This window comes from Hylobates moloch, unplaced genomic scaffold (genome assembly GCF_009828535.3).
Source record: "Hylobates moloch isolate HMO894 unplaced genomic scaffold, HMol_V3 SCAFFOLD_10, whole genome shotgun sequence".
NCBI classification, from domain to species: Eukaryota; Metazoa; Chordata; class Mammalia; order Primates; family Hylobatidae; genus Hylobates; species Hylobates moloch.
The window spans coordinates 110,221,357-110,235,478 of NW_026652285.1; the positions used below are offsets into that span (position 1 = coordinate 110,221,357).

The following is a 14,122-nucleotide window of genomic DNA, read 5'->3' on the forward strand; positions in this document are numbered from 1 at the left end:
ATTCTCCTGCCTCAGCCGGCCAAGTAGCTGAGATTACAGGCATGCGCCACCACACCTGATTAATTTTGTATTTCTAGTAGAGATGGGGTTTCTCCATGTTGGTCAGGCTGGTGTCCAACTCCTGACCTCAGGTGATACGCCCACCTTGGCCTCCCAAAGTGCTGGGATTATAGGCGTGAGCCTCTGCCCTCGGCCAATCTTTACATTTAATATGATTGTTTTTGTGTTGTTTGAACGTGTTAACCAGTTCCTGAGCCTATTATCTCTAATTGGCTCTAGTTCAGAATAGTTTGGTCTGGTTTCCCAAATGTGATTTTATCATGTGGGCATTATCTGTAACATCTTCTGCTTATGCTGTTATTTTTATTTCTTCAGGTGACAGTTCTTCTGTTCAATGTTGTTGTTGGAAGGCTGCATGGATCTGTGGTACACATCATGTACTCTGAAGCCAGCGTGCCTGACTACACCTTAGCTATGAAACCCTGGTCAAGTTGCAGAACCTCTGCCTTCATTTCCTCATCTATAAAGTGGATATATTAATAACCTGTTTGAGGAGTTTACAAACTGTTTTCTTAAGGGTCAGAGGGTGAATAGTATAATTACTTACTTTTTAATTTTCTTTGAGACAGGGTCTCACTCTGTTGCCCAGGCTGGAGTGTAGTGGCATGATCTCAGCTTACTGCAGCCTGGACCTCCTGGGCTCAAGTGATCCTTCCACCTCAGCCTCCCTAGTGGCTGGAACTATAGGTGTGCCCCATGCCCAGCTAATTTTTTTTTTGTAGAGACAGGGTTTTGCCATGTTGCCCAGGCTGGCAACTTCCATATGTTTTTTATAGGCAATTTTTTTAAAAAATTTATACTTCTTCTTTAATTTTTTTGAATTTGACCTCAGAATGTGATTATAGGCAAAATTCAAAATGTAATAATAATTGAGTTTAATTTTTGTAATGTGAGTCTATTACTGAGAAGAGTGGATGCCATTTTGCTTAATTGGGGTTCAAAGTTAATGTTCCTTGTCATTGAAATCAATTGCAAATGTGCATCTGTGAATGCTGGTTACGTGCAGGAGAGCAAATGAAGTATACCGTTGCCACCACTGAAAGAGTCAATAGATTCACCACTGATAATGGACTCAGATATTTCCCACAGAGGTCTTGCTGATGAATAATACAGTGAAGCAGGCGTGGTGGCTCATGCCTGTAATCCTAGCACTTTGGGAGGCCAAGGTGGGTGGATCACCTAAAGTCAGAGGTTCGAGACTAGCCTGGCCAACATGGCGAAACTCATCTCTACTAAAAATACAAAAATTAGCTGGGCATAGTGGTGCATGCTTGTAATCCCAGCTACTCTGTGGGGGAAAGGAAGAGAGATCAGACTGTTACTGTGTCTATGTAGAAAAAGGAAGACATAAGAAACTCCATTTTGATCTGTACTAGGAAAAATTCTTCTGCTTTGAGGTGCTGTTAATCTGTAACCTTAGCCCCAACCCTGTGCTCACAGAAACATGTGCTGTATTGACTCAAGGTTTAGGGAATTTAGGGCTGGGCAGGATGTGCTTTGTTAAAAATGTGTTTGCAGGCAGTATGCTTGGTAAAAGTCATCGCCATTCTCCATTCTCAATTACCCAGGGACACAGTGCACTGCGAAAAGCCGCAGGGACCTCTGCCCGAGAAAGCCTGGGTACTGTCCAGGTTCCCCCCCACTGAGACAGCCTGAGATATGGCCTCGTGGGAAGGGAAAGACCTTACAGTCCCCCAGCTCGACACCCATAAAGGGTCTGTGCTGACGCAGATCAGTGAAAGAGGGAGGCCTCTTTGTAGTTGAGATAAGAGGGAGGCATCTGTCGCCTGCTTGTCCCTGGGAATGGAATGTCTCGGTGTAAAACCTGACCATACATTCTATTTACTGAGATAGGAGAAAACCGCCCTGTGGCTGGAGGTGAGACATGCTGGCGGCAATGCTGCTCTGCTACTCTTTACTGCACTGAGATGTTTGTGTAGAGTTAAACATAAATCTGGCCTACGTGCACATCCAGGCACAGCACCTTTCCTTAAACTTATTTATGACACAGATTCCTTTGCTCACGTTTTCCTGTGGAGCCTCTGCCCACCATTACCCTATAGTCCTGCCACATCCCCCTCGCTGAGATAGTAAAGATAGTGATCAATAAATACTGGGGGACCTCAGAGACCAGCACCGGTGCAGGTCCTCACTTGCTGAGCGCCGGTCCCCTGGGCCCACTTTTCTTCCTCTATACTTTGTCTTTGTGTCTTATTTCCTTTTCTCAGTCTCTCGTCTTCACCTTGCAAGGAATACCGACAGGTGTGGAGGGGCAGGCCCCCTTCATTACTTGGGAGGCTGAGGCAGGAGAATCACTTGAATCCGGGAGGTGGAGGTTGCAGTGAGCCAAAACCATGCCACTGGACTCCAGCCTGGGCGATAGAGTGAGACTCCGTCCAATAATAATAATGATGGTGATGCAGTGAGAAACCATACACTTCAAGCACTTTGTGGTTTCACAATCTTCATACATTTGTCCACCTAAGCTTGTTCCTGATCCACACACGCTTTTACCACTGCCAGTTTTAACACATATTAGTAGATTCCTGTTTTGCTGCATTAGTTTTCTCAACTTTGGGAATATTCTTGCTGCAGTTGTTGGTTTTCTTTTTGGAGACAGGGTCTCACTGTCACTCAGGTTGGAGTACGCTGGTGTGATAATGGCTCACCACAACCTAAACCCGCTGGGCTCAGGTGGTCCTCCCACCTCAGCCTCCCGAGTAGCTGGGACTGCAGGCGTGGGCCACCATACCCGGCTAATGGAGGGGAAGGGCTGAGCTTGTCTGAAGACCCTCCCGTGGGTGTGGCAGAGCCTGTGGTCTGAGGCAGGGGTCCAGCTGCAGAGCAGCCCACAGCTTCGCAGGGGCCCAGGGAACCAGGGCAGGCAGGCCATGAGGCCCAGTGCCTTCTGGGCCAGGCCTTGATGCTGAGGCCATGGAATAGGTGCAGCTGTGAGAAGGGACCAGAGTGACCATGGGCTGAAGGCTATGTCCACAGACCCAATGCGGGAGAAGCTGTGCCAGGCAGTGATGTCAGCCAGGCTCCCCAGCAGGTCTAGGGATGTCAGGGGCAGCTCTGTCCCAGGTGGCAGACACTGGTTTCCCCTCCTGCTCTCACAACCGTCCTGTGACTGGGTGTTGTCTGAGCTGTGGTGAGGCCTCCCTGGTGACATCCAGGAGCAGGGAGCCTGTGGGTGGGAGGGGTGTGCACCTGCCCTGGCTGCCTGGCCCTGTGGTCAAGGATGGGGGAAGGCAGGTCTGCCTGTAGCTCCACCCCATTTATAAAGCACTGTGGTGCCTTCTGCTGGGGCATATGCTGAGGGTGCTTTGCAGGCATTGCCCTCGGGAAGTTCACAGGCTTGTGTAGAAGCTGGTGGGAATGTGCTAAGAACACAGGTGTCAGGAGCCAGATATTGGGCAGGTCCCAGGTCTCTGAGCCTCAGTTTCTTCATCTGTAGGAGGGTGGTAACCCTGCCTTGCTCAGCTTACCAGGTACAGCTGTGAGTTTTCAGTGCAGAGGAAAAGCAGAGACCTTCCCCTCAGATGGCCATATTGCCTTGTTGCTGTACCCAACTCTCCAGTGCTCCCCAGGGGGTGTCCTGGCCTCCTCCTTTGCAGCTCTCAGGTGTCACATGTGGGTCCTGCCCTACCATCCCTTCTCCCTGTCTAGAAATGAGGCCTGCTGAGCTTGGAGCCACCGACTCCCTGCTCTCAAGCCATCTGCTCCTGGGTTAGCTTGTGGCTGGCCTGGCCTGATTCTACACAGATGTGGGTGTTTCTCCACTGCTGGGGCAGCGGTTGTCCATTCTGGGGCCTTGGGCCAGCTCTCAGCTGTGGCTGTTGAGCCTGTGCTTCCCTAGGTCCTGGTGGTCACTCCAACCCTGCCCTCACATATCCCAAGAGTAGGCTGACTGTCTTCCCCATTCCTACCTTTCCAGTACCTGCTGCAAGAAGGGACAGACACTGCTGCAGAGAACTTGCCATGGTGTTTCATGCTGCGGCTGGTGGTTCCAGGCTGCACGCTCCATTCTAGAAAGGGTGAGGATTCCTGATCATCAGTCTTAACAGGGGACTGTCCTATGGGTACCTGGATACGCTGCCGGGAGTGGGGCAGAGTGGGGTTAGAGTAGTGCCTGCTGCCCGTTGAGGGTGTGCGGGTTCCTTAAGAGTGTGCACCCTGTGGCCTGCGTGTGTCTGGTTTTTTTTCTTCTCCTTATCACTAATCAGCCTTTTGTAACCAGGCTGGCCCTGCTTCCTGCCTATGGGCTGTGGGTGTATCATCTGGAGCTGCAAATGGGGTGATGGGGCATCAGTAGCCTTCTCACACCCAAGAACTTCCTGACACCCAGCGCCTTATCTCCAGCCAACCTCTGGCTCCCCCAGAGATCCTGGGACCCAGGCCTCACACTCCAGAAGGGGGGGTCTTCGTCCTTCTGGTGGTGCTCTCCTTTGGAGGTTCCTTCAAACAGGGGTGCAACAGATAGAATTCAGGAAGTGCCATCTGTTGCATGGATACCCTGCTGCCACCCTTGTCCACCTTCCTGGGGCAGATCCTGGGATGGGTCTTTATGTAAGAACACAAAAGGGAGAAAGAATGCATAGAAGCCAGGCACATTGGCTCATGCCTATAATCCCAGCACTTTGGAAGGCCGAGGCGGGTGGATCACTTGAGGTCAGGAGTTCGAGACCAGCCTGGCCAACATGGTGAAACTGCCTCTACTAAAAATACAAAAAAATTAGCTGGGTGTGGCAGCGGGCACCTGTAATCCCAGCTACTTGGGAGACTGAGGCAGGAGAATCACTCGAACCCAGGATTTGGAGGTTGCAGTGAGCCGAGATCATGTCACTGCACTCCAGCCTGGGTGACGGAGGGAGACTCTGTCTCAAAAATAAATAAATAAATAAATAAATAAATAAATAAACAAACAAACAAACAAATAAATAAATGCATAAAGGTTGTCTGTGTGACCCTGGGCAAGTGATTTCTCCTCCTTCCCTTCTTGGGACTCAGCTCCTTGCCTGTGAACAGAGACAGTGCTTCTCCCTTACAGAGCTGTTGTGAGAATTAAAGTAGAAAATGCACCTGTGGTGGTTGTTGGTAGTGACTGGTTCCCCCAATCCCGACTCCCCTGCAGGATGGGGCCTGGGCCCAGGGACAGGGGATGGGCTGGCAGAGGATGCCTGTCCCAGAGAGGAGCCTTCTTGGCAGACGTGGAGATCTAGCTGTGTCAGAGTCCAGGATCTAAGTTGGAGAGTGCATCTTACAGCCTGCAATCATGAGTCTTTGGCAGGGTCAAGCGGCCTTTCTGAGCTTCAGTTCCTTATCAGTAAACCCTGGGCTGTGGTGTCCAGCGTCTTTCACAAGACACCATGTGAGTGCAGATGGAGACCCACTGAGCACTCTGCTGGGGAGCAATTCATGGGGAGCACCCCTCCAGAGAGAGATGGCTCGCACGGGGCCCTCAGCCCAGCCCCTTGCAGGCTGGACCTTGGAGAGTGAGGCCCTGAGGCGAGACATGGGCACCTGGCTCCTGGCCTGCACCTGTGTCTGCTCGGGAGTCTCTGTCTCAGGGGATGGATGAGGTGAGGGCTGCGCACTAGTGTCTGTATGAGGTGGGTGGAGAACTAGGGTATGTTTGGGGGACTGGGTTGTCCGATGCCGAGCCCCTAGGGAAAGGTTTGGCCCAAACTGTGCTGGGGCATGTCCTCTAGGGGTCAGCCTGGACCTCTGTCTCTAGTCTCCCTTCCTTTACCTCCCTACCTCCGGTCCCTGGATCGACCCTTCCTTCACCCTCTTGACACCTCCCTGGTTCTGACTTGCCCATGTGGGTCAGAGCCCATCACTTCCCAGGCCTCCCAGTGCTTCCCTGGACAGATTCTGGGATCATTCACTAGTGACTGCCCTGCTAGGATGTCAGCTGTCGGATCCCCCCAACCCCCCAACTCAGCTCTCTTCTGAAGCACTCACTGTGGGCTCCCAACCGTCACTGTCTCCAGGGCCAAGGGCTGGAACCTTCACCTGCCTCACCAACAACATTCTCAGGATTGATTGCCACTGGTCTGCCCCAGAGCTGGGCCAGGGCTTCAGCCGTTGGCTCCCCTTCATCAGGTGAGGGTGGAGGGCCATGCCTACCTGGACAGGGATGAGGGTGAGGATTGCAGCAGCTGCACCAGGATAGTGTAGCGGCCCCGTGGTGCTGACACATGCCCTTTTCAGCAACCAGGCTCCTGGTGGCACACAGAAGTGCATCTGGCAGGGCAGTGAGTGCATTGTAGTGCTGCCGCCCAAGGCAGTGCTCGTGCCATCTGACAATTTCATCATCACTTTCTACCACCGCGTGTCCGGGAGGGATCATGTCAGCCTGGTGGACCTGTAGTACCTGCCCTGGAGACACGGTGAACAGCAGCTATAGGCCTGGGGCAGGGCCCCTTGGCAAGAACATCCTGGCTGCCTGGGGGCTGGGAGAAAGGCCCTGCAACCTGTGACCCCTGTGGCCCAGTGAGTGTTCTCAATCCCTGCCAAGTGAGATCCAGGGCTGGGGACAGCCTTGGCCCCTGGGAAGGGAGGGTCCACGTGGTTACTGCAGGGGCCAGAGGAAGTCACTGCTGTCCTGTCCCACCTGGGGCTTTTCTGGGCCAGTCTCCCAGTGAGGTGTCTGGTCTGAGAGGGTCTTGACCATGCCCCTTGGGAATCTTTCAGATCCCCAGTCTTGGGTGTGCTGACCGACACACCCAGACCCATGGGGCTTCAGCCTTACATGGATTCTCTCTGTTCCAGTGAAGCTGGACCCACTCTCTGACTTGCAGAGCACATCAGCTCTGGCCACTGCATCCTGACCTGGAGACTCAGTCCTGCCTTGGATTCAATGACCACACTTCTCAGCTATGAGCTGGCCTTCAAGAGGCGGGAAGAGGCCTGGGAGGTAACACTTTGGCTGGCTTCTCTCCTGGGGCCTCTTTCCTGGGAGCAGCAGTCCAGGGCAGACTCCCCACTCCAAATAAGGCGAGGTCAACTTGGAGTGATGAGGAGGGGAGGAACTGGAGCCAGGTGTGTGTCTGCACACACACACACATGCTGACATGGACATGTGTGTGCTTCATGTGTGTGTATGTGAGTAGGGTGAGTGTGCCTGTGTCTCTGTGGGTGTGTGCACATAAGTGTAAGTGTGCATGTGTTTGTGTGTCACATACAAGTGTGCCCACGTTTGTGTTTGTATGTAAGTGTACATATGAGTGTGTCTGTGCCTTGTGTTTGTGTGAGTGTGCACATGGGCACGCCTATGTGTATCAGTGTGAATGTGAGTGTGCTTCTGTGCACACACTTGTGTATATGAGTGTGCACGCAAGCGTGATGAGTGTGAAAGTGTGCCTGTAGACATGTTTGTGTGTGCATATGTGTATTTGTGGGCAAATGCAGCTGTATCTGTGTGTGAGTGTGAGTGTGCCTTCTCTCTGTGTGTGCACGTGAACGTGGTGAGTGTGCCTGTGTGAACACAGGTGCGTTCGTGTGTGTGTTATGTGAGCATGTGCATGTGTGTATTCTCAAGGGCTGAGGGACCCAGTCCCACCTTCAGCACCTGCCAACTGTCCCCACCCCCACAGCGGGCCCAGCACAGGGATCACATTGTCGGGGTGACCTGGCTCATACTTGGAGCCTTTGAGCTGGACCCTGGCTTTATCCTTGAGGCCAGGCTGCATGTCCAGATGGCCACACTGGAGGATGACGTGGCACAGGAAGAGCGTTACACAGGCCAGTGGAGCAAGTGGAGCCAGCCTGTGTGCTTCCAGGCTCCCCAGAGACAAGGGGGGCGCTGCTGTGGCTGTTGCACTTCCAGAGTCTGGGCTGGGTGTCCCCCGCACCCTTTCAGCCTCCTGGAAGCCCCTCCCTGAGGCAGCCATGCCCCAGTTGACCCCCTTCCTCTGAAGGTCTGAGGTCTGTAGGGAGGACACAAACACCTGCCAACTCTGGGGCTTCCTGGGAACCCATAGTCAGTGGCTCCTGTTAGGAGTGAGGGCGGCAGGGCTGCACACTAGGGCCGGTGCTCCTGCCTGGAGGCTGGACATGACCTCAGTGTCCTTAATGAGGGCTAGACTGACCCTTGCACACTGCAGTGCTGAGACGGCCCACGGACCTTATGATCCACTGTGTGGCAGATGGGAAGAGTGAGGCCCAGGAGCATGGCTCACACAAGGTCCTTCAGCAGGTGACACAAACTTCCACAGCCCATCACAAACCTTCCACTTTGGCCCAGGGCACTAAAGGGTGCACTTTTGCCAGGTGGGTTTTGGGGGAGCCTCCTGGCACTGAGGCTGCTCACAGCCCTGGGGCCTTCCTGCCCACGGGCCCTCTGATCCCACCCTGGGGGCGGCCAGGCAGCACCTTTGTTGCTGTGTCCATCTTTCTCCTGCTGACTGGCCTGACCTACCTCCTGTTCAAGCTGTCACCCAGGTAGGTAGCTGTGTGCGTGTGTGTGTGTGTGTACGTGTGAGTGGGTAATGGTGTACATGTGTTTGTGTGTGCAGATGTGTCACTGTGTGCATGTGTGAGTGTGTTGTCTGGTTCCTCCCCTCCCCTCTCAACTGCCTGGTCCTGGATGGGGTGGGGTTTTCAAGTCTCCACTGTGGGCCAGTAGAGAGTTGTCAAGTTGCCAGGGGAGAGAAGGGAAGGGGGATCTGAGGCAGAGGCTGAAGATAAGGGCAGCTTGGTCCCGACCAGACCCGGAGTCACCGAGATCAAGAGCCCAGGGTCCTAATCTCCTGCCTCTGGAGGAGCTTGGTTTGTTCATTTGTTCATATGTTCTACGAAAGGACAGTTGGGGCCTCTGGTGTGCTCAGGACCCTGTTCTCACCCTGGCAGATGCCTTAGAGAACAAGATGGACAAGGGCCCTCCTTAAATAAACTGTCACACCTCATGCGCCATATGTCAGCTTACAAGAGGGGGTGCAGGGGCCATGTCAGGCCGCGGATGTGAGGAAGAGGGTGTGGGGAGAGGGGTGTTGGGTGGGGCTAAGCAGGAGGGTGCTTGGCTTCTCCTTGGAGCAAAGGAAAGTATGAAACTGTGTAACACGACCTAGTTTATGTTTTGAGGAATGGATTGCTGGGAAAAGGAGACATAGGGGACCTGCTGGGGGCCAATGGGGGCCAGTGGGGTGCCCACAGGGAGATGATTTGGCATGAGCCAGTGAAAGAAGTGGAGATAGAGCAAGGTGGAGGGAATTGTAGGGTCTTAGGAGGAGAAATAGAGGGGACATGTGGCTGGATGAGATCTGAGTGGTGACCCCTGAGGTGGGGAAATGGGGCACAGCCTTGCGGGGAGGTTGGCGAGGTCTCTGCACCTGTTGGGTTGGAGCCCCAGGTGACATCCTTATGGGAGGGTCAGGGGATCCTTGGCAGCAAGTCAGGTGCTCAGGGAGACACTGGGTGGGGTGGGAGCCACAGATGTGCTGATGGCAAAGACAGAGTTCCTGGAGGTGCGGCTCCCTCTGTGGGCTGAGGATCTAGCTGATAACTCCCCGTTCTGAACCCACCATCGCAGCTCACGCTGTAAAGGATGCGCACATCAGTATAAGTCAGTTCTATGCAGCCATTAGGCAAGGAGGCCCAGTTGGGTCCTGCCCTGAGAGTGGGTTGGGTTGTGATGAGGTGGGAGAGAGGCAGTGGCAGGGATGAGCTGGGTAGGTCTCCTGCTGATGGAAGGAAGCTCAGCCTCTGCAGTGACCTCAGGCCACCTGGGTCCCCATAGGCCTCTGACTGGCCTCTCCTGGCCTCAGCGTGGAGAGAACCTTCTACTAGAACATGCCGTCTCCAGCGGTGTTCTTCTAGCCCCTCTACGGTGTGCACAATGGGAACTTCCAGGTGTGTGCAGAGACCACGGCAGGGCGTCGGGCGCAGGGGTTGCCCAGAGCTCTGGCCTGCCCGAGATATTGGCTTTCACGAGGCTTGGCGGCCAGTGTGGGAGCCTTGTCAGTGCTTGGAGCCTTTTTTGTATATTCAGTGTATTTCAATTTATACGCTGTGTATCAAGTGGGGAAAAACTAGCTTTTATTCTCCATTACTGATTTCTTTTTGTTCTTATGCCTCCAGTTCCACTGTTGATGGAAAAATGTAAATTTCTCATGACTTATCTCTGTCCCCTCTGGTTTGCAGCTGTCTGCATGCACCATGTGCCTCACCTCCTCCTTCTGCGAAGGTGTCTGTCCTGTGGCCATGGGGAAGGGTCTGTGGTGTGTGCGCTGCCCTTGGGGCTCTCACTGCCTCTGGGCTCCTGCTCTGCCCGGTCCCCTGGTCCCCTAGTCCCCACAGATCGCATGCTGGCACCACAGCTGTGGAGTGGGCTCTGCAAGTCCCCCTCTGTGGCCCTGTTGGGCCCCCACAGCCCAGGAACCAGTGAGCAACTTGGGGGTTGCATCAGCCCCTCCCCTCCCTGCTTGGCTGGCAGTTCATGCTCCCTGGGTGGGAGGAGGGGGAGAGGAAGGGCTCCAGTGAGTGGTCTCTGATTTTTCCCCTCTGACTCCTCACTTTGGGCAAAGGACCAGAAGCAGTGAGGGCCCCTTCCTGGGTTCTGGGCCAAGCTGACCCCTCTTCTCCAGGATCTTCCCTCCCTGCGCCCTGGGGCATCCCTGGGCCCTGTGTGGCAAGGATGTCCCCTCCACACCGCGGCTCCAACTTACTGTGCAGAAAAATCCTTTTTTTTCTCTCAATGAGGAGCCTAGTTTTCAAGATTTTTGTCCAAATGTTCAATTTGAACCATAAACCGGCACCTGGCTCTTGGCAGAGTCTCCCCCTTTCCCCAAGGTGGTAGGTGTGACCATCACGAGCCTGGGCAGCCGAGTACAAGGCTGAGCAGGGCACAGATCGTGACTGTCCCCTGGACTGTCATCCTGTTGCAGGCACCAGCCCTTCCCTAGAGAACAAGGGCACCTGCCAGGGGTTATTTAGACCCTCGGGTGGGGATCTGGTGCCGTAGGTTTGTCTCCAGGAAGCAGTGCAGTGATGGAGGGTGTGTTGTGTGTTGTGCATGGGATGGAGGTTCCTGGTCTCACCAAGGGTACAGCTTCCTTTTGGAGGCGGGGGCCTCCTGTGGCCCCATAGAAGGATCCAGGTCTGCTAGCCTTAGCCCAGTGCTTTGAAAGTCACCAGTCCTGACAGCGACTCGTGTGTGTGTGTGTGTGTGTGTGTGTGTGTGTTTATATGTGGTGGGAATGCCCAGTCTCTGCAGCTGCTGAAAGGCCTTGAGGCACATGCTGTCAGGAGTTGGCTCTGTCCTGGGCAGATATCACCATCTGTACCTTGGTTCAGTCTGCCGTGAGCACTAGGCCCTGTGCTGGCGGAGTGGTGAGGAGCCTGAAGGGACTCAGGGTCCCCTGATGAAGCTGGGCTGGCACATGGAGGAAAGACAGAATGTCCAAGACACAGGCGCTGCTTGGCCTCTGGGTGTGGACCTCAGGAGGGCTTCCTGGAGGAGGCGGGATGCTGGGCTTGCCAGAAAGGAGGCAGCTGCTCCCCGGATGAGTTCTGAACATGCTATCTGAGCCCTTCCCTCCTCCTGCACTCTGTTCTAGACTTGGATGGGGGCCCACAGGGCTGGTGTGCTGCTGAGCCAGGACTGTGCTGGCACCCGACGAGGAGCCTCGGAGCCCTGCGTCCAGGAGGCCACTGCATTGCTCACCTGTGGCCCAGTGGGTCCTTGGAAATCTGTGGGCCTGGAGGAGGAGCAGGAAGGCACTGGGACCTGAGCTCAGAACATGTGCTTCCAGCAGGGTGTATATGGAGTGGAGGGGGCAGCCACTTGCCTATCGGCCACAGGAGGACTGGGCCTCCACGTCCCCACCAGGGCACGTTGCTCCCTTCCGTCCTCAGCAAGGCTCGGTCCTGGATGTTCTCGGTCCCTGACTTGCCAGATGCATCATGTCTGTTTTGGGAAAATGGACTGAAGTCTCCGGAGCCCTTGTCTGGGACTGAACCTCCTGAGAACGGGCCCCAGCAGGGTTCGAAGGTCCTGTCTGGATGGAGGCTCAGGGCAGCTTCAGGGAGGAAGGATCCCTCCGCTCAGTGCCTGTGGGTGGGGAGGAACCTCTACCCTCCACATCCTGCCCACAGGTTCCTCCTTCTGCTGTCCCTTTTCTTTCTCCCTGGCCTCTCTGAGAAGAGGTGGGTGGTTTCTCAGCTGTTCCACCTTCATCCCCTTAAAGGGCCAGCCTGGGCCCAGTGGACACAGGTAAGGCACCATGACCACCTGCTGTGACCTCTCTGTGCCTTCCTGAGCCACCTTTCTAGAGATTAAAAGGGGCTTCATGGCTGTTCCAAAGTGCTGATGGCTGGGAAGAGGGGCCAGAGGAGGAGTGAGGGGTGAGGTTTGGCCAGCCCTAGGCTTTCTGGGCTCTAGGGACAGTGTGGTGGATGCTCAATGACAGTTTTGGGGAAGCAGGGTGGAGGCTCAGAGACAGCTCTGGGGACAGCAGGGTGGAGGCTCAGGGGCAGCTCCGGGGACAGCAGGGTGGAGGCTCAGAGACAGCTCTGGGCTAAGGTAAGGGTGGAATTTTAGGGGCAGCTCTGGGGACAGCAGGGTGGAGGCTCAGGGACAGTTCCTGGGAGGCCAGAGCCCTCATTCCTCCTTGTCCTCATCCTCCCACTGCTCCTGGAAACTGAGAGATGAGGCTGGAGCTCCCATACAGTCAGTGCTGGAAGTGACCATCCAGCAGTGATGGTGGCCTGTGAAGGGTCCTGCTTCTGTCCTCAGCCTCTCATGGGGTGGGCTTGGGGAAGAGCTATGGTCTGGAGAGAGTGGTAGATGGAGCAGAACGTGCCTGCATTTGTTTCCTGGGACTGCCGTAACAAAGTGCCACAAAATGGGTAGCTTAGAACCGCAGAGATTTATTATCTCAGTTCCGAAGTCCAGAAGTTGGAAATAAAGATGTTGGCAGTGTTCCCGACTACATGTTCTTAGGCTCCCATGAAACAGAAGTTGATACAAGGCCAAGCAAGTTTCCCAGACAAGGCTTTATTAAGTCTTATGCCCCTAAAGGTTGGGCAGAAGAGAGACATATTAAGTCTTATGCCCTAAAGGTTGGGCAGAAGAGAGACATATTAAGTCTTATGCCCTAAAGGTTGGCCAGGAGGAAGGATTCTTGGCTGGCTCCCCAAGGGGAGTGCACTGTGGTGTCTTAAGGAGGGTGACATGCATAATTTATGAGTTAGGTGAGTGTCGTTACACCTACAGGGTGGAGTGAAGGGTGCTCAGATGCAGTAAAGAATTGTGCTAACACATACGTTGTGTGATCAGAAAATAGCAGATAAGCCTATACCTTGGTGGGGACTTTAGTATTATAATGAGGCCACGGGTAAGGATCAGTCATTCTCCTGGCCTCATGCACAAGTGGGTGATAGAGTCAACTCCCTTGAATAAGACTTATGGCCAGACGCTGCTTATCTTAGTTTATTTCAGACAGTTGGCAAGGTCTGGTCAGCAAGTATGGCACCTGGAGGGTGGTGCTACAAGGTCTGATGGTCAGCGGGCACGTATGGAACAACATGTTAGTGGGGTGGGCCGAGTCCCATTTCTACTCTGTCTCAGCAGGGCCATGCTCCCTCTGAAGGCACTAGGGAAGGATCCGTTTTGGGCCTCTTTTCAGCTTCTGTTAGTTTCTTGGCTTGTGACAGCAAAACTCCATTTTTTTTTAAGATGGCGTCTTGGTCTGTTGCCCAGGCTGAAGTGCAGTGGTGTGATCTCAGCTCTCCGCAACCTCTGCCTCCCCAGTTCAAGTGATTCTCCTGCCTCCACCTCCCAAGTAGCTGGGATTACAGGTGCAAGCTACCACGCCCAGCTAATTTTTATATTTTTAGTAGATACAGGATTTTGCCATGTTGGCCAGGCTGGTCTCAAATTCCTGGCCTCAAGTGATTGCCTGCCTCCCCTTCCCGAAGTGCTGAGATTAGAGACATGAGCCACTGCACCCGGCATGTCATCTGTAGATCTTTTTTGGTGAGGTGTCTATCTTTTAATTGGGTTGTTTTTCTTTTTGTTATTAGAATTTGTTTGTATATTTTGCACACAAGTCTTTTT

The 14,122-nt window shown here is 54.0% G+C and overlaps 1 pseudogene; it reads left to right on the forward strand.

Moving 5' to 3' along the window:
• The first annotated feature begins 5,503 nt into the window (after positions 1–5,503).
• LOC116475953 (interleukin-9 receptor-like) lies at positions 5,504–12,037 on the forward strand (annotated as a pseudogene).
• Positions 12,038–14,122: the final 2,085 nt, after the last annotated feature.